General features: G+C 45.7%; 1 non-coding gene and 1 pseudogene across 1 annotated transcript; both read right to left on the reverse strand.

Moving 5' to 3' along the window:
• Nucleotides 1–3,493: 3,493 nt before the first annotated feature.
• On the reverse strand, nucleotides 3,494–3,600 carry LOC122436047. Its single transcript, XR_006267820.1, has one exon. It is a non-coding gene; the product is annotated as a U6 spliceosomal RNA (small nuclear RNA).
• Nucleotides 3,601–14,685: 11,085 nt separating this feature from the next.
• On the reverse strand, nucleotides 14,686–15,504 carry LOC122435669 (annotated as a pseudogene).
• Between the last annotated feature and the right edge of the window lie 11,743 nt (nucleotides 15,505–27,247).

Here is a 27,247-nt window from a genome sequence, read left to right on the forward strand (position 1 = left end):
TCCCATGTAACCCTCCCCTCTGCCCACCTGAGTGCCCACCCCTATCCCAGGCTCCCAGTCTCTCTGGGACCCAGATGAGGAAGTCAGCACAGGCTGCTTATCTCACCCTGAGGCCTCCCACAGCTGAGGGCAGGGCCAGTTTCTCTGGGACACTCCACCCTCACCCACATTCTGGAGTCCAGGGTCCCCTCAGTGCACCCTCAGGGTCCTCACTTTCTCTCCCAGTAGTTCCTAGGCTTCTCATCTGCCCACCTGAGCCCCTACTCCCACCGCCATTGCACCAAGTCCCAGTCTGGCTGAGACCTAATGCGAATGTCAGGACACCCTGCCACGTGCTCATCCGCCTGGGGCCTCCCAGGCCTGACAGCAAGAGTGGACTTCTCTGGACACCCAACTTTCCTACTGCCCCACTTTTCAGGGCTCCAAGAGCCCTACACTCCTCCCTCTGCTCCTCATGTTGGCTCCCTTCAGGACCTGGGCTCCTCCCTCTGCCCACTTGAATTTTCTGCCCTGAGACCCAGGCCCTCCCCCTCCGGTCCCCATTCCAACAAGCCCACTCAGGGTCTCCCAGGGAGGACGCAGATCCTGTGGGGCTGTTAGTCCTCTCTCAGGCTCCTCCCCTGACCCCGCATAGGGCCAGCTTCCTCTCTGTCGGACTGGACCCTCCTCCCAGACCCAGGCCCGCACTTTCTCAGACCTCTGAGGCAGACAGAAGTCGGGTGACATCACATTGGGATCCATGGCTTAGGGACTCCCAGGGCTGAGCTGGGAGTGGAGCTGGATTCTCTGGACCCCCTGGGAAGATGCCCCCTCCCCAGAACCCACTCCTGAGGGTCCTCACTTGGGAGTCCTTGAGGAAATGCTGCTGCAATGGACTCCCTCCGGGTCAGGTCTGCGCCTCTGTCCAGCTGCACCCTGAGCACAGAGTGACTCTGCATCCCAGACTGGAAGCTGGGTGGGGCCACAGCACCCCTGACTGCGGAGGAGGGTCCCAGAGGAAGCACACCTTCCAGTGTTGCCTCTCTGCCTGCAGCCAGACTTAGTTTGTTCTAAGATTCCTTCTCTGCATGGAAGAGGTTGAGCAGCGGGGTCTGGGGAGGTCTTTTGAATCAAGTTTTCTAACTTTTCATAGTTCAGAGCACTGATTTTCACTCTCTTGAGCCACATTCAGAGTCAGAAATATGTTTCACATCTTGCCAAATTTCAAGAAAGAACATCTACTCTTACGCTGCTTGATTCACTCTGATGCTCAATGCTATTCTCTTATTTCTAGTCCAATCTTCATCTGCTATTTAAAGTGTACATTTCGGAAAGGCCAGTCCTCACCCTAAGGTGAGGTGATTTCAAGTGGTCATTAGCACAGACACTGCAGCCCTACTGGCTCAATCATCCCATTCTTTGTGCTGCCCTGATCTTACCCTGTGTCTTCTGGCATCTGTGGCCTGAGACACTGTCTTTCAATTTACACAATGAAATATGGGCAGAAGCTTAAACTTTCCTGTTACCCATCCTGTCACCTGCTTTTATGCAGGCTACAGCTGTTGAGATATAAATACACTTAATTTCATTCACTCTCCCTTCTTAGTTTCTCAGGATTTCCTTTGGGAACAGAAGACAGAAGCTCAAGATTGACTGTCCTTTTGGTAGATAAATTTATAGCACTAATCCTGTAAATCTATTTTTAAAAAAGGAGAATTGGTATTGTCACTGAATTCTGTTTCCCATCATTGGATCTGCTCTACTGCTCTATTTATGTGGGAACTCTTGAATTTGAGTCTACCAGTAAGCTTGTGTAATGCCTCCATAAAGATCTTGTCTACGTATTTGTTACAATTTTTTTTTTTTAATGCTTATGTTTTCTTAGAGAAGTTTAATGGTTTCGGGTCTTTGATTTAAATCTTTAATCCATTTCAAATTTACTTTTGTGCATGGTGTGAACAATAGTCCAGTTTTGTGTGTGAATATTTAGCTTTTGCAATACCATTCATTGAAGTGGCTGTCTTTTCCACATTGCATATTCTTGCCTCCTTTGTCATATACTAATTGCCCATTTAAGTGTGGCTTCCTTTCTGGGTTCTCTATTATGCTCCATTGATCCATGTGTCCGTTTTGTGCCCATACCATACTGTTTTGATGACTATAGCTTTTTTAGTAGTACAGTTTGAAACCAGGGAGTATGATACCTCCAGCTTTGTTCTTTTTTCTCAAGATACTTTTGGCTATTCAGAACCTTTAGTGTTTTCTTACAAATTTAGAATTATTATAGTTCTGTGAAAAACTCCACTGATGTTTTGATAAGGTTTGTACAGAATCTGGAGATTAACTTGGGTAGCATGTTCATTTTTTTTTAAATTATTTATATTTTTTTATTTTTATTTTATTTTTTCATTTATTTTTATTAGTTGGAGGCTAATTACTTTACAATATTGTAGTGGTTTTTGCCATACATTGACATGAATCAGCCATGGATTTACATGTGTTCCCTCCCAATCCCCCCTCCTGCCTCCCTCCCCATCCCATCCCTCTGGGTCTTCCCAGTGCACCAGCCCTGAGCACTTGTCTCATGCATCCAACCTGGGCTGCTGGTCTGTTTCACCCTTGATAGTATACTTGTTTCAATGCTATTCTTTTTAGATAAATTTTGCAATTTTTTGCAGTTTTAAAATGAGGCATTTTCTATTACATATTCTACATAGCTCTTGCTCTTGCAGGGCAAAGCACTTGATTTGGCTGTGGTAATATTCCATCCCCTATTTTTCTGAAGTCTCTTATTCATTTGACTATTCCAAGGGCTCATTCCTTTGAATTTGCTAGATAGATGATCACACTGTAATATGAAATATTAATTTTTCAGTATGCATTTATATTGCAAAATATAAAGATATTATATTTATATAGCTCTGGTTTTCTGTTTCAGGGCAGCTTCAAAAATTAAATAGGATAGATAACATACTTCTAGGACTTGTCCCTAGTAAGAATGCTTCTAACATTCACTTTGCTGTATGTTTATATATGTGTATACATGTATACATATACATGATTTATGCATGCTGCATGTTTATATATGTGTGTGCACACACATATATGTGTATTTACGGTTATGTTTTTATAGTTATTTTAAATTGCTGACGTATTAAATTCAAATGCATTTTAACAACACTGCATTGTACTCTCTGCCCCTTGTTTATCGGGTTGGGCATCATATGTCCTTTTGCTTTTTCTATCCCTCATCTACTTTTTGTAGATATAGATGATTTTCCTTTTATCACTTGTCCTTCCTCCATGCTTATATGTGGTTGATTCTTTTTTTTTTTTTTGAATAGCAATAGAAGTTATCTTGATTTATGCAATATTGCATCTGAAAATTTTAAACACATTCTGTTAAAGTGGATGTGGATAGTACACCAAAAAAAAGATTGTGTGCCAGACTAGAAAACAAGTCTCATTACTTTTATTTTTTTTATTTAATTTATTATTTTATTTTTTTTCCATTAAAAATATGGAACGCTTCACAAATTTATGTGCCATCCTTGTGCAGGGGCCATGCTAATCTTCTCTGTATCGTTCCAATTTTAGTATATGTGCTGCTGAAGCGAGCACGTGGTTGATTCTTTTGAACTCTCCTTCAAATCTGAACAATAGACTTTCTGGGTAGAACACTTTTGAATGTCGTTTTTTGTCCTTTCAGCATTTTAAAAGCAAGGTGCCCCTCCCTGTGGCCTGTAGCATGTCTGCTGAGAAGTCAGCTGATAGCCTAATTGAATTTCTCTTGTAGGAAACTTACTGCGTTTCTCTTGCTGCTGTAGTATTCCCTTCTTATCTTTTATTTTGGACATTTTAATTACAATGTGTGTTGAGGTGATCCTCTGGGAGTTGATCCTGTTTGGGACTCTAGGTGTTTCCTGAAACTGGAGGTCTGTTTCCTTTCCCAGGATAGGTAACTTTTCATGCATTGCGTGTCCCGTTATAATATCTAACCATCCTCTCTCTCTCTTCTCTTTCTGGGACCCGTATAATGCAAAGGTGAGAGTGTGTGATGTTGTCTCAGAGGTCTCTTAAACTGTCCTCATTTTTAAAGCTTTTTATCTGTTCCGCTTGAGTGATTTCCACTACTCACTCTTCAAGTTTTCTGACCTGTTCCTCAGTATCATCTAATCTACTCTTGACACTTATTAGTGTACCTTTAATTTCAGCTGTGGCATTCTTCAGCTCTGTTTGGTTCTTTGTTTTGTTTTCTGTTTCGTTAAACTTCTCACTTCAGTTCAGTTCAGTCGCTCAGTCATGTCCAACTATTTGGACCCCACGGACTGCAGCATGCCAGCCCTCCCAGTCCCTCACCATCTTCCGGGGCATACTAAAACTCACGTCCATCGAGTCAGTGATGCCATCCAACCATCTCATCCTCTGAAGTCCCCTTCTTCTCCCACCTTCAATCTTTCCCAGCATCAGGGTCTTTTCCAGTGAGTCAGTTCTTTGCATCAGGTGGCCAAAGTTTTGGAATTTGAGCTTCAGCATCAGTCCTTCCAATGAATATTCAGGACAGATTTCTTTTAGGATAGACTGGTAGGATCTCCTTGTAGTCCAAGGGACTCTCAAGAATCTTCTCCAACACCACAGTTCAAAAGCATCAGTTCTTCGGTGCTCAGCTTTCTTTATAGTCCAGCTCTCACATCCATACGTACTGCTGAAAGAACCTTAGCTTTGACTAGATTTTTGTTGGCAAAGTAATGTCTCTGCTTTGTAATATCTTGTCTAGGTTGATCATAGCTTTCCTTCCAAGGAGTAAGTGTCTTTTAATTTCATGGCTGCAGTCACCATCTGCAGTGATTTTAGAGCCCAGAAAAATACATCTGTCACTGTTTCCACTGTTTCCCCATCTGTTTGCCATGAAGTGATGGGACCAGCTTCCATGATATTAGTTTTCTGAATGTTGAGTTTTAAGCCAACATTTTCACTCTCCTCTTTCACCCATATCAAGAGGCTCTTTAGTTCTTCTTCACTTTCTGCCATAAGGGTGGTGGCATCTGCAAATCTGAGGTTATTGATATTTCTCCTGGCAATCTTGATTCAGGCTTGTGCTTCATCCAGTCCAGCATTTCTCATGATGTTCTCTGCATATAAATTAAATAAGCAGAGTGACAATATGTAGCCTTAATGTACTCCTTTTCTGATTTGGAACCAGTCTGTGGTTCCATGTCCAGTTCTAACTGTTGCTTCTTGGCCTGTATACAGATTTCTCAGGAGGCAGGTCAGGTGGTCTGGCATTCCCATCTCTTGAAGAATTTTCCACAGTTTGTTGTGATCCACACAATCAAAGGCTTTAGTGTCATCAACAAAGTAGATGTTTTTCTGGATTTCTCCTGCTTTGTCAATGATCCTATGGGTGTTGGCAGTTTGATCTTTGGTTCTCTGCCTTTTCTAAATCCAGATTGAACATCTGGAAGTTCACGGTTCATGTACCATTGGAGCCTGGCTTGGAGAATTTTGAGCATTACTTTGCCAGCATGTGAGATGAGTGCAAATGTGGTGTAGTTTGAACATTCTTTGGCATTGCCTCTCTTTGGGATTGGAATGAAAACTGACATTTTCCAGTCTTGTGGCCACTGCTGTTTTCCAAATTTGCTGGCATATTGAGTGCAGCACTTTCACAGCATCATCTTTTAGGATTTGAAATAGCTCAACTGGAATTCCATCACCTCCACTAGCTTTGTTCATAGTGATGTGTCCTAAGGCCCACTTGACTTTGCATTACAGGATGTCTGGCTCTAGGTGAGTGATCACACCATCCTGCTTATCTGGGTCTTGAAGGTCTTTTTTGTATAGTTCTTCTGTGTATTCCTGCCACCTCTTCTTAATCTCTTCTGCTTCTGCTAGGTCCATTCTGTTTCTGTCTTTTGTTGTGCCCATCTTTGCATGAAATGTTCCCTTGGTATCTCTAATTTTCTTGAAGTGATCTCTAGTCTTTCCCATTCTATTGTTTTCCTCTATTTCTTGGCGTTGATCGCTGAGGAAGGCTTTCTTATCTCTCCTTGCTATTCTTTGGAACTCTGCATTCAAATGGGCATATCTTTTCTTTCGTCCTTTGCCTTTCACTTCTTTTCTCAGCTATTTGTAAGGCCTCCTCAGGCAACCATTTTGCCTTTTTGCATTTCTTTTTCTTGGGGATGGTCTTGATCACTGCTTCTTTTCACAAACCTCCATCCATAGTTCTTCAGGCACTCTGTCTATCAGATCTAATCCCTTGAATCTATTTGTCACTGCCACTGTATAATCACAAGTGATTTGATTTAGGTCATACATGAATGGTCTGGTGGTTTTCCCTACTTTAACTATGTAACTTTTCACTATGTACATCTATTCTTCTCTCAAATTCTTTCAGCATCTTTATGATCATTACCTTGAACACTTTATTTGGTAAATTGTTTTCTCCATTTCACTTAGTTTTTCTCCTGGGGTTTGATCTCATTCCTTCAATTGGAACATAGTCTTCTGTTCCCTCATTTTTCCTAATTGGCTCTTTTTATTTCTATATCTTTGGCAGGTTGGTTTTTTTTCTTGATCTTGGAGTAATGGCCTTTGGAAGGAGACAATCTATGTATGCCAGCAGTCCCCTGTCTTCTTGTCACCAGAGATATATGCTCTAGTGTTGCCGCCGTGGAAACTGCGTGGTCCCCTCTCCTGAGGCAGGCTGACTGGTGTGGGCAGCCTGGGTAGGCATTGCTGACCCCTGGTCTGTTTGGTTGCCAGGGCTTGCCTTGTGCAGAGGCTGATGATCACCGGTGGGTGTGGTTGGGTCATGAGGTGTCTGGCTGCTGAGACCTGGGTGGTCCCAGGTCTAGTCCCGGCCCACTGGTGGGTGGAGCAGTGTTCTGGGGTGGATGGTTACACAGCCAAGAGTTCCTAGATCTAGTGCTAGCCTGCTGCTGTGTGGGGCTCACTCCTGACACAGCTGGTTTCAGGGTCCAGGGTGTCCTGAATCAAGACTCCTACTTCTCGTCTGGAAATCCAGCTCCTGTGGGGTTACAGGTCTGCTGGTGGCCTGCTAGTGGGTGGGCTAGGACCTGACATGGCAGGCTGTAGGGCTACAGTGGATCTGGGGCTGCTTCCTTCTCACTGTTGGCTGCAGCCCAATCCTGGTGACCCTGGCTACAGAGCATGTGTTCCTGGAATGGGTGCCAGTCATCTGGTAAGCAGAGCTGGTCCCAGGGTTTCTGACTGCCAGCCTTGGGTTTGCTGAAGTTGGTGCCAGCCCACTGGTGGATGGGGCAGGGCTTGGACCTCTGGCTGCAGAGCTGAGGGTCCCCGGGCTTGTGCGGGCACACTGGTGGGTGGAGCACCATCCTGGGCACCCTGGTGTCAGGGCCGGGTCCTGCATAGGTGGGGGACTCTGAGGGTCCTAATGCAAATGGCCTGCTGGTGGGTGGGGCTGTGGCCATGCTCACCTATCTGTTGGTCTGAGTCTTCCCAGTACTCATGCCAACAAGCTGCCTGGTGAGGCTGAGACGTCTTGCTAATAAGTGAGAGGGAGGATTTCAAAATGGCACTTGCCAGCACCCATGTCCTTTGGAAGAACGAGCGCCCTCAAGTGGCTGCCACCAGTAGCTCTGCCCCAGGGTGAGCTCCATTTACCTACTGCCTCTCCAGGAGCTCTCAGAGATGAGCAGGTGGATCTCACGCAGGCTCTTTCAAATTACTGCTTCCACACAGAGTCTTGGACTGCGTGAGATTTCCTGTATGTACTTGAAGAGCGGAGTCTCTAGCTGCTAAAGCTGTCTGGCTCTCTTAAGGGTAAGACCCACTTCCCTTCAGACGCAAATGTTTTGTGGGCATGTTGTCCTGGTGCATGACATACAGGATAGGTGCCCAGTGTGGGGCTTGGACCCCTCACTTCCTGGGAAGAATATCTGCAGTGGTGATTATCCTACCGTTTGTGCATTGCCCACCCAGGGTATGGCTCTTGATTATATCATGAGTCTGCCCAGCTTACCCATCCTGATGTGGTTGCCTTTCTATACTATAAATATATATATATATAAATGTGTGTATGTATGTAAATATATAATTCTATAAATATTAAATAATATATATATATATTTCATATATAAAATTATGTTATCTTCATCACAGACTACTGCTGAATCCTCGGTGTCGTACTGTTCCTCAAGAAGACCGTTGAGCTACTAATGGTGAATTGATCACAATTTCTCACTTCCATCCTTGAGGGAGGAGAGGTCTATCTTTGCTGAAATTGATAGGTACACATTCTAGATGTGGGTTTCGCTTTCCTGCTTGCAGCACCTTGTCTGATGCCACTATTTGAGGTCTCACAGAATGCAGGACTGAGTGACACAGAATATTTCACAAAACCATCCAGGACCAAGAGACCCTCTAATAGGACGCCAGAGGCTCAGAGGGCAAGTGGCCATGGGATCCAAAGTCGCTATCTCAGCCCCCACCATCCAGAATCTGCTGGTCTTCTAGAGCAGGGGAATGGCCTCTACAAAGCACACGTGGGGTGCACACTGGGATATGAGAGCCCGTCATGCTGGGGTGTCACCCTCCAGGGACCAGACATGCTCCACATCTGCCATCCTTATTTCCCCCACGAGGTAAGATACATGGTCCTTGAACTAGAGGGTAGAGTGACCCCACTGATCACCACTCCCACTGACCCATGACCCCACCTACAATCACTCCCAGTGACCCACAGGGAACTTCTACTTCCGGTCTCCCAAGAGTGGATTCTAAAATTCCACAGCAGGGCTGTCCACATTAGCCACATCTAGCTATTTACATTTGACTTCACATTAGAAGGCCAGGCCCTGGGAACACACTAAGCCCATTTGAGTTCACAATACCCAGCCTCATGTGGCTACTGGTTACCTACCCTCTTGCCGGTGGTGACACACGACAGGCTATTCCCAAAGCCAGAAGGTTCCCCCAGGAGACACGATAACAGTCCTACTGACCCATGAGCCATGGTTCCCATCTGGGCACTTTGGGCTCCTCCTGCTAGGGACCAGCACACACAGAGAACTGTCCCCATCCTGGCAGACGGAGATGACCTTGATCCTAAGGAGTGTGTGGGTTACTCTGGCACAGGGAGAACAGCGAGGAAACATCTCTAACAGCCAGGTGATGTGTCTTGGGTTCCTGCCCCATTTCAGTGGTGAATTGACAAGTCCAAGAGCAAGGGTCTGAGAAGGGCATCGGGCCCAGGGCTTCAGAACCCTGAGGGCCAAAGTCTGTATTACCTCACCAGGAAAGCCACTGGAAATGGCTGAGGTCCTGGCTGAGAGAACAGGGGATTTAGAAGGGATCTCAGGCAAGAGAGAGTGACCATCAGTTGTGATGCAGCAGCTGCTGCAACTGTGAGGGCCCAGCATTTGTCCAGTCTTTCTCTCTGAGCTTCTTTAGGAGGAGAGGAGACCAACCAGAATCCTCAAGGAGCTGTCCTCAGATCAGGCAAACTCTCCAGATGAAGGGAGTGTATGTCAGTGTTGGGAGGGGTGGATTATAGTGGATTCTGTGGTGCCACCCAGATCTCCTCTTTGTCACTAGCCCACTCATTTGCCCAGGGCCACCGGTGTTGGTGGATGAGGACTCAGACCAAAAGTCTTCTCAGGAATTACCCTTCACTGAATGGGCTGCCTCCCTGGGGCATCAGGGAGGATCAATGTGGAAATGATACAGTGGCCTGACCCCCTCACCTTGATTAGGTTGATCTCTGCAGGGTTTTCCTTTTTGATGTCTGCCTTCTGAAAATTACTATGACCATCGTGCTCTGAAATGGCACCAGAAGTGAACAACAGAATGAAGTGCAAGTTAGACCCAGAGACTTAGCCTTTGGATGTTGAAGTCATGGGCAGGGGGGATCGCTGTGCCCTGACCAAAGTTCAAGGAGTATGACTTCCAAGTATTTTGTTGGACTCAATCACAAAGCTATATCTCAAGGCTTCTGTGCCCTGATGGTTATTGTGGCAAGTCAGATCGTCTTCTTGTCCCAGTGGATAAATGGAACAGAACTAGTAAGTATTTACCACTGCTATTATGATTAGAATATTTGTGTATCACACAGTAATGCAGAGGAGTATGAACAAGCACTACACTCTGTATTTCAATGCCAGGGTTCCCTTACCGCTCCAGTGAGGAAATGCCCGTGACCCACACGTGGACGAACAACACGGTGTGATGAAGCCAGCTATTTCCAATCCTCATTTGAGTCTGGGGATGATGGGGTCTGGGGAGCAGGCTGGTGACTGCACCTGTCATCTGCTACAGCCTTTCTTCTGCTCCAACTGCCTATTTGTGGACACTGAGGTCCTTTCTGGCTCTGTGGGTGGCTGACACACCATCCTGGCAACCCTCTTCTGGCTAAAGCTCAGAAAGGACAGCCTTCTACCACCCAGCCTTGCTGATCACTTTTATCAAAGATTAGGAATTAAGGAATCATTTGAATAGTCATACATAATCATAGCCTTTTGTCATTATTCAGATCACACAGGGTTGTTATTTACTAGCCATCATGACACTCACCAAAAGTGACCTCAACTGTCCATTTATGTGAATCACAATTGTGGCAGGGGACTATTATCTGGGGACCTTTACATACCGACCTGCCGGGGAATGCCAACACTGTGCCCATCTTGGGCTGGGAGGTTGTCTGGACAGGGACAGGAAGAGTAGAGCCCCGAGATGCAGAGAGTGAGGCCAGGTTGGAGACAGTGGGGGCAAGGGGTCCACAGTAGGGGTTATGGGAGCTCTGGGCTGGAAGCCAGGGACAGGATACAATCATCCTACAGGTCCACTTGGGCTGCTGCCTCCAGCGCACTGTCAAGAGTACCGAAGAGCTCTGAGACAATGGAAGGGTGCTGCTCTGAGAGCTAAAGTGATCAGGTGGCAGGAAGGAATTCCTGGACTTTGCTTCCTGAAGGGTGGCCCCTTGTATGAAGTCCACCACCCCTGCTCACATCAGGGGAGGTGCAGAGTGTGACATTTCATGAAAAAGGAACAAATACACAGGACTCCAGCTCCTCCTGGTGTGCAAACAGAGTGGTTTGTTTCACGACTGTGCTGGTTAGAGAAGGAAACCAAGATTCCGGAGGCTGCTTTTGTATAAATGGCCTTCATAGTCTCGTGTACCCCCAGCTTCTTTCTCAGCATCCCCAGAGGCTCTTGAGCCAGTTCCCCATCTATGTGTCTCCTCTTCTCCAGGCCTGGCCCTGCCACGTGGGGAAGGGAAGGGGAGAGAAGAATGGACCCCAGAAGGAGGGCAGAGGGGGAGGACTGTGTGGTCCTCATGTGGTTCTGGCTTGAAGCTCAGCTCCAGACTCCTAGGCTGCATCCTGATAGCCTATGGTGAATGATGTTGGATTCGTGATCTCCAAAGAAGATTTAGCTTCGGGACCAGGGACCAGGTTTGATCACTCAAGAGCTTTTGTGTAGTGGAGTTTTCTTAAAGTAAGAAAAGGGACAGATAAAGCTTCTGATATAGACATCAGAAGGGGGACAGAGAGTCCGCCATTGCTGGTGTTAGCAAGGGAGTCATATAGTTTTTAATAATTGGTTATTACAGTTAATCAAAAGAATGTCTCAAGGTTGTAAAAATTTTACCAGACCCACTCCCACAATTTACATTTTAGGATAACAGGACAAGAACTTAACAGTAGATTCTACCAGACCCACTCCCATAGTATACATTGTAAAATATCAGGATTAGTCAGAAGGTTTTCTGGAAGGAGAAGCTGTCCTCAAGCAGGATACACTGTTGCTGTATAATCCCTAGTACAGAGTTTAAGCTGAATTGTTTGTTGTGTAATCATCAGTTTGAGGCTTAAAGGAAAAAAACATTTTATGTGACTAAGAGTAAGAAAAGTAGAGGGAACAAAAATTGTCCTTTCCTCCTCCTTGAGAATTCCAGACCCCTATCTCCTCTTTGAGAGCTGCAAACCCCTTTCTCCTCCTCGGGGAACCCGGACTTGTTATCAACCTGCCTAGGAATTGACTCTCAATTCCTGCCCCTTGCTCCCAGGGCTCTCCACCATCCTCAGTCCCTCTGGCTGTACCACCCCCAGGATACCATCTGCAGTGCCCAGAATCCAAAATTTTCCTTCCTCTTCCACCCTGTCTACATCACTACTGTCCTGGAGGGCTCTAGGACGACAGTAGTCCTTGGAAAAACACCTGCCTTCTGACTGTGCCACTTGGAGGAGCCCAGGTCCTCACCCTTGGTCCTGAACGGATGGCGCCTGGAAAGATCTTCCATCAGTCAGTCAGGCAGGAGCCTTTCCTGCTTCTGGGGAGCTCAGGCCCATGGATATGGCACCACCTGCCTCCAAAATACATTTCCACCCCACCCCAGGCAAAGTGCAAATGGTATGCTTTTTCCCCAAACAACGTGCTATTGTTATTTAGATAAAACCTTTGTCTGTATTTAAAACACTGAATTTGCTGTCATTCAGTCACATCCCATTCGTTGCCATCCTATGGACTGCAGCACGCCAGGCTTCCCAGTCCTTCACTTTCTCCCGGAATTTGCCCAAATTCATGTCCACTGAGTCTATGATGCCATTCAACCATCCCTTCCTTTGTCACCCTTCTTCTCCTGCCCTTAATCTTTCCCAGCATGAGGGTCTTTTCCAGTGAGTCAGCTCTTCACATCATCTGGACAACATATTGGAGCTGCAGCTTCAGCATCAGTCCTTCCAATGAATTAATTAAAAAACATTGAATTAATCACATCTCTGTTTCCAAATTGTGGTAGGATTTCATAAAGGCCCCATGTTTCCTGCAGGCAGCTTCCAGGAAGCAGAGGGAGAAGGGATGTGAACAAGGACCTGGAGTCTCTCCCCTGCCCTGCAGTATACTCGGTGCTTGACAGACAGCAGCTGGTTGGTATAGGTTGTGATGAAGACAATTCCTGTTGTGTGTTGTGGAGTTTCTGAGAAAGCCCAACGTGCGTTGACTCTTCAACTGTTTCTAGTCGCCACTCTGTATCATCAGCACTTTCAAATGCAAGATCTGATTTAGTTTCCAAGGCTCTTGTGAATGGCAGGGAGGGGTCCCCCCAGCTCCCTCCAGTGCTCTTTCTGCCCTTCCCTCTGCAGTGATGCCCGGCCACAATCTCAGGATGTGCCCCTGCCTCCTGATGCCAGGACATAGTCTCCCCCCGGGAGTCCCCAGGAGTTCTGGCTGCCTCCACATGATAGAACTTGCCTGAGCAACTGCACAGGTGCCCTTAGGCTCCCCGACAGTCATGAGCTTCATGAGGGGCAGGTATCAGACAAGCAAGAGTGGGAGGACAAGGACAGTGGGAGTTTTCTTTATAAAATTATGGTAGGATATGCACCTCCCTTCACCTTCAAGGATGATTCTGAGGTGTATGAATTCAAGTTCAGTGCAGGTTTTGCCACTGTGGTTTCCATAACCCCTCCTCATCTATGGCTTTATGGTCTGACCACCTAGAAAAGCTGATCCATCAGTTGAAGTGCCCAGCCTCTAGTTTCAAAGATGGTACTCCATTAAAATCAGACAAAAGTTTAAGGGTGCTTATTAAGACTTTTTCAACTATATTCCCCAAGACTGAGTAGATTGTGCAGCAAATAAAAGTCCACTCACTCCTCCCCATTTTGAAAGTTTTGGTGTACTTAGATCAGGCAGCATAAGCAAGTGTCTAACTGTTTCTGACCAAAGTGTCCCTTCCTTTCCTGCCCCAGGAAATTCATCTAGGACAGAAGAGGATCTCCTAATGTGTATGCCCCATTTCAGATATTCTTCTCACTCATGAGACACTATTTATAATTCTGGCTGCTGTCACCACCCACCCTCATTACAATCACTTTCCACAGAAGGAACCCAGCTTCCCAAAGCTCCAAACCACCCAGGCTCAGGCACTGACATTTGAGTGCTCTTTGGAGACCCAACACCCCCCCCTCCATTTTGCCTTTTTCTGTAGGACTAGGGGACGTCTCTCCACCTTCCTCATGTGACTGCAGCTCTTAGATCATCACTCTAGGTGTGGGGGTGTCCTGCTTCTCCTAGTGTCCCCACTGCTAACACAGGGCCTTCCATAGAGCAGAGGCTCCATGAAGTAATAAATGTGGAATAAATGAGCCAGTGAGCAGGGAACTTATTAAGGATCAGATTTTATTTTATTTTTTTTTACTTTCTTAAATAATAACCCCAAAAGTCCAACTGAACGGGGATAGCTTAACTGTATAAAATGACAGACGAGAAATATAAGAAGCAAGAACTCACCTCAGTTACATTTTAAGTCATAATTCCTCCCCAATGATATTACTGTTAAGTATTTTCACATTTCCAAAATAGTTCTATTCCAATTCCATTTCATCTTGTTCAGGGTCACAAAACAAAATGGAAGAGTTCCCAATCACTTTAAAACAAGAGCAAAACTCTTGTTCTTGAACTGTGTAAGCACAAACACACTGTGATCAGCATCATTCACAAAGCTAAGACACTGAAGTTTATTTAGCCTTCTATTAAAACAGCCAAAGTTTGAAAAATTCCTAAAGAAAAGAGAGATGAATCTGCATGTCATCATAGAGAAGAGGAACACAAAGATGCTTCACACTGGTTCCCCCAACTGGCCCGGGCCCTCACTTCTGAGAAGGCTGACTACTCCCTCTTCAATCACAGAGGGAAGGATCACCTGGCTGCTGCTCTGGCTCAGGCCCCCTCTTCCTCCTCCCCCTCAGCCTCTGCAGACAGGAGTCGGAAGGCCCTCAAAGCCCTTTGTTTGACCCTGAGCAGAAATGCCCTGACTTGCCACTTGCTGGTCTCCACATAGGCCCGGGGACCCCACAGGATCTCGAAGTGAGCAGGGTCACTGTCAGGCACCTGCTGGCACTCCAGGTACTCCTCCCCACCTACACTTGGGTCAGCAGCTTCCTGGGCACCCCAAAGATGCAGTGCTCACTCCAGACACCCCCCTCACCATCCTGCTAAGTGCTCCCCAGACCTCCTCCTCGGGGTCAGGTCCCCTGCTAGAAGGATCAGGCTGAGGTCTAACACCAGGAAGCCAGCCTTGGGCATGTTCTGCCCACCCCTCTGCATCTCATTGAGGGTGAGGCCCAGGGTGGGGACCAGGAAGTAGATGTGCTCCCTGGGGTCTACCTCCTTCATATACACACCAAAGACCAGCGGCAGGCACTGTGTGGCTTCACATAAGACCACCGGGAAGTGGGCCTGGTTATCCCTGAGGACCATATTCAGCATTTTGGCCTGGGAGATTGGCTCCTTGATGCCATCTTTGAGCAGCAGGAACCCCGTTAGGTTAGCTGTCATCACATTCAGAGCCTTCTTGAGCAAGGACTCCATATGGGTGACAGCAGAGGAAGAGGAGACTGGGCAGGAGGAGGCCAGAGGGGTTGAGGCCTCCTCTGCCTCAGCCCCCATGATCTGCGCCTCCACTGGGCCCTGGGCCTGGTTTTGGTCCTGAAGGTCTTCCTTGGGCTTGCTGAGTTCACTCATCTCAACCATGAACATGATGATGGATCGAACTGTAGACAGGAGTGATCCAGGGGGACAGCTGGGGACCTCGGGCCTGGTTGGGGGGCGGGTGGTAAATGGTCAGTTGAGAGACATGCCCTGGCCTGCTCTGACTCAGGCCACTTACAGATCCCCTCCTGAGGGCTGCTCTTGGGCCTCACAAGGGCGCTCCTCCTTGGTCGACTTTCCCCTGTCAAGTGAGGAAGTGAGAAGGCACCCAAGGGTGCAGCCAGCATAGCCAGTATTTCATGGGATGAAGGGAGAAGTGATCTGTGACATATTGGGTCCCATGTATTCGGGGATGGGGAGCTCTTGGTGCACACTAAGGGTGCCTGCCTCACCTTGACTCCTCACACTGCCTGGACCTTGAACCCTGTGACCTCAGGACACATTCTCAGGCCTAGGTCTTCATCTCTAGGTTCCTGGAGTCCTTGTGAGAGGTAACAAAGGCTCATATCCAGTGTCAGCTGTAGCAGAGCCCTAGGCCTTCTGTGCTGGAAGGTGGGGTGAACTCTGTGAGCCCCCCCCCCCCCAGTTCTGGGGTGTGTGGTCCTTTCTGGGCTCACTTGTAGTGCTCATTTTTCCCCTGGCAATTCAAGAAGAGATGGCAAAAATACACAGAAGAACTGTGCAAAAAAGATCTTAATGACCTGGATATCAACAGTGGTGGAGTCACTCACTTAGAGCCAGACATCCTAGAGTATCTGTGCAGAGGAACGAGAGATCAAAGTGCTAACATTCGTTCAAGCATAGAGAAAGTAAGGGAATTTCAGAGGGACATCTACCTCTGTTGCATTGACTACTCTAAAGCCATTGACTGTGTGAAGTGAAAGTCACTCAGTCATGTCCCATGCTTTGCAAACCCATGGACTATAGAGTCCATGGAATTCTCCAGGTCAGAATACTGGAGTGGGTAGCTTTTCCCTTCTCCAGGGGATCTTCCCAACCCAGGGATCAAAACCAGGTCTCCAGAATACAGGCGGATTCTTTACCAGCTGAGCCACCAGAGAAACCCAAGAATACTGGAGTGGGTAGTCTATCCCTTCTCTGGAGGATATTCCCAACCCAGGGATCGAACCCAGGTCTCCAGAATTGCAGGTGGATTCTTTACCAGCTGATCCACCAGGGAAGCCCAAGAATACTGGAGTGGGTAGTCTATCCCTTCTCTAGGGGATCTTCCCAACCCAGGAATTGAACTGGGGTCTCCTGCATTGCAGGCAGATTCTTTACCAGCTGAGCTACCAGGGAATCCCAAATGTGTAGATAATAACAAACTGTGGAAAATCCTTAAGGAGATAGGAATCTCAGACTATTTTACCTGTCTCCTGAGAAACCTGTATGCCTGTCAAGAAGTAACAATTAGAACCTTGTAATGAACAACTGACTGATTCAGAATTGAGAAATGATTACCACAAGGCTGTGTATGTTCACCCTGTTCATTTACCGTATATAGAGAATCATCATATGACATTCCAGCCTGGATGAGTCACAGGCTGGATTCAGGATTGTCGGGAGAAATACCAACAACCTCAGTTTTGCAGATGATACCACTCTAATGGCAGAAAGTGAAGAGGAACTAAAGAGCCTCTTGAGGAAGGTGAAAGAGGACAGTGAAAAAGTGGGCTTAAAATTCAAAATTCAAAACAAACAAACAAACCAAACAAACTAATATCATAGTAACCGGTCCCATCACTTCAAGCAATAAAGGTGAAAAGGTAGAAGCAGTGACAAATTTCCTCTTCTTGAACTCTAAAATCACTGGGATGGTGACTACAGCCATGAAATTAGAAGGTGACTGCTTCTTGGAAGGAAAGTTATGACAAACCTAGACAGTGTATTAAAAAGCAAAGGCACTAATTTGCTGACAATGGCCCATATAATCAAAGCTATGGTCTTTCCAGTAGTCAGGTACGGGTGTGAATGTTGGACCATAAAAAAGACAGAGTGCCGAGGAATTGATGCCTTAAAACTGAGGGGATGGAGAAGATTCTTGAGAGTGTCTTGGACTGCAAGGAGATCAAACCAGTCAATCCTAGAAGAAATCAACTCTGAATACTGTTGGAAGAACTGATGCTGAAGCTGAAGGTCCAATACTTTGGCCACCTGATGCGAAGAGCTGACTCATTGGAAAATACCTTGATGCTGGGAAAGATTGAAGGCGGAAGGAGAAGAGGGCAACAGAGGATGAGATGGTTGGATGGCATCACTAAGTCAATGGACATGCACTTGGGCAAACTCCGGGAGATGCTGAGGGACAGGGAGGCTGGGCGTGTTGCAGCCCACAGGGTCACAAAGAGTCAGACATGTCCTAGTGATGGAACAGCAACATCAGCAACAAGTTTTCTCAAGATGTTGAAATGCCTTTGAAATCTTCCATTGTCATTTGGCTAAGTGAATAACTATTGTTTAAATCAACCAGTCAGGTCTATGGGGCATCCAAGATGGCTGCTTGGCTTTTCCTAGCCCCCTGACGAACCTCATTTTTATTTGATGGTATAAAGCCTTCTCTGATTTTGAGGTTTGTGCCCTTACAGTGAAGAAAAAAAAGTTTGTTTCACTAGATATTAAATTCTAGCTTTGCTAATCAAGGTCTGTGTTTATCAAGGCTCATTTCCCAGTTAGTTCCTTGCTGTTGTGTTACATTGCTAAAAAGTTTAATTGAGCTATTGCTAGTTTTAAAAATCAATCCAAGTATTGGGTTTGTGTCAGTTATCTGTGTCTAGCACTTCTGGGTTACTTTGGTGGGTTTCCCCTCTCCAAGGATTTAATTGGTTGACTCTTGAGAAATCTATCTCAAATGAAAAACAAATATAGTCATGTTCAGGCCACTATTGATATTATGAGATAAGATTCCCTCACCTTATCAGTTAATAATGCCAGCTCTGACCTTGGCCATAAATATGAATTTTCTTCTATTACTCAAGTTCAATCAGAGCAACAAACAAAATTTCAACCAAGGAATAAAACCTCTCACAACTATGGGATGGATTTATGTAGTTAACATCAGGCTATGGTAATTTAAACTCTCTTCTATGCTGGGAACAACTAAATCATGCTAAGGATAATCAGTCTAGCAACACTAGAAAATAGGCTGGGTGCCTTATGGACAATGCCAATATATGGTTTCCCTAAGAAATAAGGATTGGTACAGAACAGTAAAAGTCAGATGACTTAGGTATATACTGGGCTACAACTAATGGAAGTTCTTCACTTAAGTTCTTACGTACGACCTTACTATTGAAAATTGAAAGTGTTAGTTGCTCAGTTGTGTCTGGCTCTTTCGGTTCCCATGCACTATAGCCCACCGGGCTCCTTTGTCTGTGGAACTCTCCAGGCAAGAATACTGGAGTGGGTAGCCATTCCCTTCTCCAGGGGATCTTCCCAACCCAGGGATTGAACCGAGGCCTCATGCATTGCAGGCAGATTCTTTACCATCTGAGCCACAAGGAAAGCCCATGACCTTACTATTACTGTTAGCTATATTGTTTTTCTATATTGACAGTTTAAAAAATTGTTGTCCCTTACATTACCAAATGTGTGACTGAACCACTGATAAAATGATAGTATACGTTTTTGCCTGAAATCAATAATTACAAAGTGTAACTCTAGATATGGGGGGAAATGGGGGAGGGGATAGTATTGTGGACCAAGAGGCTAGTAAGTACAGGTTGTCCAGTGAAATTTAAATACTGTTTTGTACTGTTTTGAATTTTGAATACTGTTTTGAACTGTGCCTAATTCAGTAACAACACACTGAGTGGCCTGTTAAGAAAATTTTCACAAGACCTGGGAATGAGCATTCCTAGCACCATGGGGCAAAATGGTCATGTAATGCCCCCAAACCATGGTCAGATTCATGACCCTGAAGGGACTCTGCCAGTTGGAAACTGGAACTTGCCGTCTATCTTCAAAACCCCCTGAAATGAATTCAGTGTGGAAATTAGGAATGAGGCACTCTGTGCTCTGGAAAAACTGGCAGAAGAGGCCTTCAGATAGTTAGACACCTTCAGGAGGAGATTTTTATGAGCCCTGATTCTTGCGTCTCCTCATACCTAGAGAAATACTAACATCATTGATGGTGACAGTCACTTAGGCTATTAAGGGAAAATTATAATCAAAGTCAAAATAGAGTTACTGTTGTTGTTCAGTGGCTCAGTCGTGTCTGACTCTTTGTGACCCCATGGACTGCAGCATGTCAGGCTTTCCCTGTCCTTCATGCTCTCCTGAAGTTGGCTCAAACTCATATCCATTGAGTTGATGATGCCATCCAACCATCTATTCCCGTCGCCCCCATTTTCCTCCTGCCTTCAATCTTTCCAAGCATCAAGGTCTTTTCCAATGAGCAGGCTCTTCGAATCAGGTGGCCAAAGTAGTGAAGCTTCAGCTTCAGCATCAGTTTTTCTAATGAATATTCAGGGTTGATTTCCTTTAGGATTGACTGGTTTGATCTCCTTGCAGTCCAGGGGACTCTCAAGAATCTTCTCCAGCACCACAGTTCAAAAGCATCAATTCATCGGTGCTCAGCCTTCTTTATGGTCCAACTCTCATAGCTGTAGACGTCTGTGGTGGCTCAGACAGTAAAGCATCTGCCTACAACACCAGAGACCCAGGTTCGATCCCTGAGTCAGGAAGATCCCCTGGAGAAGGAAATGGCAACCCACTCTAGTACTCTTGCATGGGAAATGCCATGGACAGAGGAGCCTGGCAGGCTACAGTCCATGGGGAAGCAAAGAGTCGGACACGACTGAGTGACTTCACGTCACTTCACTCCACTTCTCGCAGCTGTACATGACAACTGGGAAAACCGTAGCTTTGACTAGAAGGACCTCTGTCAGCAAACTGATATCTCTCCTTTTTACTATGCTGTCTAGATTTGTCATAGCTCTCTTTCAAGGAGCAAGCGTCTTGTAATTTCATGGCTGCAGTCACTGTCCACAGTGATTTTGGAGTCCAAGAAAACAAAGTCTGTCACTGCCTACATTGTTTCCCCATCTATTTGCCATGAAGTGATGGGACTGGATGCCATGATCTTAGTTTTTTGAATGTTGAGTTTTAGGTCAGCTTGTTCACTCTCCTCTTGCACCTTCATCAAGTGGCTCTTTAGATTCTCCTGGCTTTCTGCCCTTGGAGTGGTGTCATTTCCATGCTGTGCTGTGCTTAGTCACTCAGTCATCTCTGACTCTTTGCGACCCTATGGACTGCAGCCTACCAGGCTCCTCTGGCCATGGGGATTCTCCAGGCAAGAACACCAGAGTGGGTTGCCATGCCCTCCTCCTGGGGACCTTCCCAACCAGGAATCGAGCCCATGTCTGCCTCATTGCAGGCGGAATCTTTACAGTCCGAGCCACCATGGAAGCCTGTCATTTGCATATCTGAGGTTATTGATATTTCTCCCAGCAATCTTGATTCCAGCCTGAATTTCATCCAGCCCAGCACTTTGTGTGATGTACTCTGCATATGTTAAACAAGCAGGGTGACAATATACAGCCTTGATGTACTCCTTTCCCAATTTGGAACCAGTTCATTGTTCCACGTCTGGTTTTAACTGTTGCTTTTTGATCTGCATAAAGGTTTCTCAAGAGGCAAGTTTGGTGGTCTGGTATTCTCATCTCTTTCAGAATTTTCCACAGTTCGTTGTGATCCACACAGTCAAAGGCTTTAGTGTAGTCAATGAAACAGAAGTAGATGTTTTTCAGGAACTCTCTTGCTTTTTCTAGGCCCCAACGGAGGCAGGCAATTTGATCTCTGGTTCCTCTGCCTTTTCTAAATCCAGCTTGTACATCGGGAAGTTCTCAGTTCACATACTGTTGAAGCTGAGGTTGGAGAATTTTGAGCATGATCTTGCTAGCATATGAAATGAGTGCAATTGTGCGGCAGTTTGAATATTCTTTAGCATTGCCCTTCTATGGGAGTGGAATGAAAAGTGACCTTTTCCAGTCCTGTGGCCACTGCTGAGTTTTCCCAATTTGCTGGCATATTGAGTGCAACACTTTCACGGCACCATCTTATAGGATTTGAAATAGTTCTGCTGGAATTCCATCACCTCCACTAGCCTTGTTCATAGTAAAGCTTCCTAAGGCCCACTTAACCTCACACTCCAGAACATCTGACTCTAGGTGAGTGAGCACACCATCATGGTTATCTGGGTCATAAAGACCTTTTTTGTACAGTTCTTTTGTGTATTCTTGCCATCTCTTCTTAATCTCTTCTGCTTCTGTTAGGTCCATACCATTTCTGTCCTTTATTGTGCCCATCTTTGCATGAATTGTTCCCTTGGTATCTCTAATTTTCTTGAAGAGATCTCTAGTCTTTCCCATTCTATTGTTTTCCTCTATTTCTTTGCACTGTTCCCTTAAGAAAGTCTTCTTATTTCTCCTTGCTGTTCTTTGGAATTCTGCATTCAGATAGATATATCTTTCCTTTTCTCCTTTGCCTTTCTCGTCTTTTCTTTTTTCAGCTATTTGTAAGGACTCCTCAGACACCTGTTTGCCTTCTTGCATTTATTTCTCTTGGGGATGGTTTTGGTCACTGTCTCCTGTACAGTGTTGCAAATCTCTGATGGTAGTTCTTCAGGCACTCTGTTTATCAGATCTAATCCCATGAGTCTATTTGTCACTTCCACTGTATAACCATTAGGGATTTGATTTGGGTCATACTTGAATGGTCTAGTGGTTTTCCCTACTTTCTTCAACTTAAGTCTGAATTTTGCAATAAGAAGTTCATGATCTCAGCCACAGTCAGCTCCTGGTCTTGTTTTTGCTGACTGTATAGAGTTTCTCCATCTTCGGCTGGAAAGAATATAATCAATCTGATTTTGGTATTGACCATCTCGTGATGTCCGTGTGCAGAGTCATGTCTTGTGTTGTTGGAAGAGGGTGTTTGCTATGACCCATGCATTCTCTTAGCAAAACTCTGTTAGCCTTTGCCTTGCTTCATTTTATACTCCAAGGCCAAACTTGCCTGTTACTCCAGGTATCACTTGACTTCCTACTTTTGCATTCCAATTTCCTATGATGAAAAGGACATCTTTTTTTTTTTTTTGGTGTTAGTTCTAGATTTCCCTGATGGCTCAGAGGGTAAAGCGTCTGCCTACAATGCAGGAGACCTGGGTTCAATCCCTGGGTCGGGAAGATCTCCTGGAGAAGGAAATGGCAACCCACTCCAGTATTCTTGCCTGGAAAATCCCATGGATGGAAGAGCCTGGTAGGCTACAGTCCATGGGGTCGCAAAGAGTCGGACATGACTGAGCGACTTCACTTTCACTTTTTCTAGAAGGTCTTGTAGGTCTTCATAGAACTGTTCAACTTCAGCTTCTTTGGCATCAGTTGCTGGGGCACAGACTTGGATTACTGTGATAGCAAATGGTTTACCTTGGAAATGAACCAAGATCATTAAGTCACTTTTGAGATTGCACCCAAGTACTGCATTTCAGACTCTAATGGCACCTCTAAGGGCTACTCCACTTCTAAGAGATACTTGCCCACTGTAATAGATATCATAGTCATCTGAACTAAGTTCGCCCATTCCCATCCACTTTAATTCACTGATACATAAAATGTTGATGTTCACTCTAGACCTCTCCTGTTTGACCACTTCCAATTTACCTTGATTCATGAACCTAACATTCCAGGTTCCTATACAATAATATTACAGCATCAAACTTTACTTTCACCACCAGACACAGCCACACTGCCTGGTGTTTCTGCTTTGGCTCAGCCTCTTCATTCTTTCTGGAGCTATTTCTCCACTCTTTTCAGAAGCATATTGGGCACCTACCAACCTGGGGAGTCCATCTTTCAGTGTCATATCTTTTTGCCTTTTCACTGTTCATGGGGTTCTCAGGGCATGAATGATGAAGTGATTTTCCATTCCCTTCTCCAGTGGACTGCATTTTGTCAGAACTCTCCACCATGACTCATTCCTCTTGGGTGACACTACATGGCATGGCTCATAGTTTCATTAAGTCACACAAAGCTGTGATCCATGTGATCAGTTAGCTTAGTTTTGCACGATTGTGGTTTTCATTCTCTCTGCCCTCTGATGGATGAGGATAAGAGGCGTGTGCAAGCTTCCTGGTGGATGGGACTGGCCATGGGGAAAACTGGGTCTTGCTCTGGTGGGCAAGGACATGCTCAGTAAATCTTTAATGCAATTTTCTGCTGATGAGTGGGGCTGTGTTCCTGCCCTGTATTTTAAACTGGGACCGAATTATGATTGGGATAATGGCAACCTCCTTCAAGAGGACTTGTGCCAGCATGCTGTGCCTCCCAGGACTGCTGCTGTCAGTGACCCTAACCCCACGGCATGTCACTGTTGACCCAGGCCTCCACCGGAGACTCCGGAACACTCACAGGCAAGTCTGGCTCAGTCTCTTGTGGGACCACTGCTCCTTTCTCCTGGGTCCTGGTGCATACAAGGTTTTGTTTCTGTCCTCTGAGTGTCTCTGTTTCCCCAGTCCTGTGGAAGTTCTGTAATCAGATCTCACTGACCTTCAAAGTCAGTTTCTCTGGAGATTCTCAATCCCTTTGTCAGATTCCCAAGTTGGGAAGTCTATTGTGGGGCTTAGAGCTTTCTCAGGAGTGCCAGAACTTCTTCGGTGTAATTGCTCTCCAGTTTGTGGATCGCCCGCCTGGCAGCCCTATAGTGGGGTTAATGGCGACCTCCTCCAAGAGGACTTCTGGCACAAACAAAATAAAGCAGCTATGGAAATACCTAGGTGATGCTATGGTGTGATTTCAGACAAGTCCTTGTATTGTTAAGAACGTGAGTCTTCTGAGCTGTGCCAGACTTAGAATGCCATCAGCCATTCAGCAGCAATCATATTTTTAAAAGTCTTCTGTTGTAACTGTTTTATGTTTAGACAATGAAATTTCTCTGGACCATATGTTGGGGAAAAAAAAAAAAGCATGTGTAATGACCAATAGCCACATGAAATGTTAAAGTCTACTTAGATAAACCTAGACAACTAAATGAAGCTGAAGCTCCAATACTTTGGCTACCTGATGCAAAGAGCCAACTCAGTAGAAAAGCCCCTGAAGCTGGGAAAGGTTGAAGGCAGGAGGAGAAGGGCATGACTGTAAGGTACAGTTCGGGCGAGGCAGAAAATGAAAGACGACCTCAACAGAAGTAGGTTACCTTTATTCAGGCAAGGAGGGGCGACAGTCAGCCTAACGACCAGGCTGAGCGCCGAGAGGGATCAGGGAGGCTTCATACTTATAGGGAGGTTTGTGGAAGCAATAAGGGAAACGTTAATCAGGCGGGATATTTTGAGTATTCTTTTGTTGAGATGACATTTGTAGTTGGGCAGGGGGTGATAAGTCTTTTGGGCAGGTGTAGGGGGTGGAAAGTTTCCGGACAGGGGGCGATAAGTCTTCTGGGCAGGTGTAGGGGATGGAAGGTTTCTGGATAGGGGTTGATAAGTCCCAGATAGATGCAACTGGCCTGGAGGATCAAGGTGGAACTAAAGTTCTGTTTTGTTTTCTGCGAAGTTACATGATTCAGCAAGGGGCCTTTGAGACTGTTGTTCTTTTTTCTAGGCTCAAAAGACTCCTTCAATGACACAGAATGAGATGGTTGGATGGCATCACCATCTCAATGGACATGAGTTTGAGCAAACTTTGGGAGATAGTGAAGGACACGGAAGTCTGGTGTGCTGCAGTTCATGGGATCAGAAGGAGCTGGACATGGCTGAACAACAACAGACAACGAGCCAGGCTACCTGGCTACAAGTGTTAAATCTAAATTAGGATTCAGGCTTAATTTCAGGCTTAGCTTTTTCTATCTTGTCTGTTAATGTCCAGGTTGCCATTCCTCCAAGTACTTCTGAGTCCAAATAGCTCCATTCCTTTGAACAGGATGACCCAAGCACTGACCCTACCTGGACCAGAACCAAAATTGTCATCAAATATAACTTGGTTCTTACTCTTTCATTGACCCCCATTTACAATAACTCTTTTACTGATCTATGGCCTCTGTTTTTAAAAAAAAAGACAAAACAAAAAATCTGCTAAGTTTTGTCTCCTCCAGATGACAACATACTTACATCAAGAAAATGATGATGTGGAGCAAAAACCCATACCCCCCAGAGAGATTACAGCCACTCCTTAGAACAGATCATGTAGGAATAACCAGAAAGTCACCTGAGGGCCCCTTTTTAAAACTAGGCAAGAGCTCCATGACCCCAACTAGGTAGCATCTACGAGTCCTGTGTCAGCACTAAAGAAGTTACGGAAGACTGACAATCTACCCCTCAGAACCCCAATAAAGATTTGTGAGGTTCATCTCTCAAGGAAAATTTGAAGTAGGAGATAGATGGGCCCCTGGGCTGAACAGCTGGTGATTGTCACATGGAGGAAAACTGAACTTCGTTCCTCAGCCAGACAAGAATGACAACAATTTCCCTCATCCATCAATAAGGAGGAGATAAACTGACAGGCAGGCATTTGTTGCAATGAAAAGGAAAAAAAGAAAAATGAGTTTTTCTCTATCCCTTTCCTGAGAACAAATAAGATAAAAGAGCACAGTGAGCAGGCCTGGACATTCCTAGTTTCTTTTTACTTTAACTGCTCTGAACTCTGCATGTCTGTAACTGTTTGCTTTTCTGTCTCTTAACTCTATAGGAGCTACACTTCACACCTATTTTTCTTCGATTCTATGCTAAATACACCCTGTATCTGGTGATTACCCTTACAACACCCTTCCCCTTGTAGTTACATATCAGAAAGTAAGGCACTGAGTCACTGAACCGCCAGGCTCAATGGATGGGTTACTGAGCCAGTCTATGACTGACTTTGAAGCAATGCAAGAGAAAGGAATCAAGATCCTAACACCTTTGTTCCTCATCACTGACTCCTGACTGGGAGCCCTCAGATTATATCAGCCCCTAGATTCCTCATAGACAGGGGGCTGTTTTTGAGGCATGAGCCTACTTTGTTCCCCTCTCTGCTGGCTGAGAATTAAAGCCACCTTTCTACTGCCTGCCCACTCTATCTTTGTATTTTTTGTTTACCTTCGGTGGGCAGAGAAGGCCAAGATTTTGGCCAGCAACATGATGGAACTTGCCTGAACACCTGCACAGGTGCCCTTGGGCTCCCTGATGGCCGTGACCTTTGTGAGGGGCAAGTATCAGACAAGAGACAGTGGGAGGACAAGGACGGTAGGAGTTTTCTTTATAAAATCTAGCTAAGATATGCACAGTGCACCACCCTTCACCTTCAAGGAGGATTCTGAGCTGTGTGAATTCAGCTTCAGAGCAATTTTTATGGCCTTGGGGTCTCACCACCTAGGAGAGCCACTCCATCAGTTTAAGAGTCCAACTGCCAGTTTCAAAAAAGTTCCCCATTAAAATCCTACAGGAAGGCTGAGAGTGGTTGAAGAGGAAAAGTTAAAATTTTACATGACCTCCTTCTCCTTCTGCCTCAGTAACTCAGCTTGGCCCTTGCAAAGTCTAGATCATGTAGGTCACATAGTCTCAGAAAGTGGGGACATGCAACACTAGGAAGTGGAGTTTATTTCGCTCACCCTTGTCCTGCTCTTTGCAATCACCCAGCCCCTGCAAACCTGCTTAATCATGCCTGTCCAGGTCAGTCATCCCCATCACTGTTCTCAGGCACGCAAAACCCCTTAGTTTAAACCAGCCTATTAACAGCTAGTGTTGTCCACTACAGTCTGTCTATAAAACCTCTGTAATCCCTTTGTTTGGGGCTCAGAGCTTGGAGTGTTAACTCCTCTGGGCCCGCTG

The sequence above is a fragment of the Cervus canadensis genome, chromosome X, assembly GCF_019320065.1.
Source record: "Cervus canadensis isolate Bull #8, Minnesota chromosome X, ASM1932006v1, whole genome shotgun sequence".
NCBI lineage: Eukaryota > Metazoa > Chordata > Mammalia > Artiodactyla > Cervidae > Cervus > Cervus canadensis.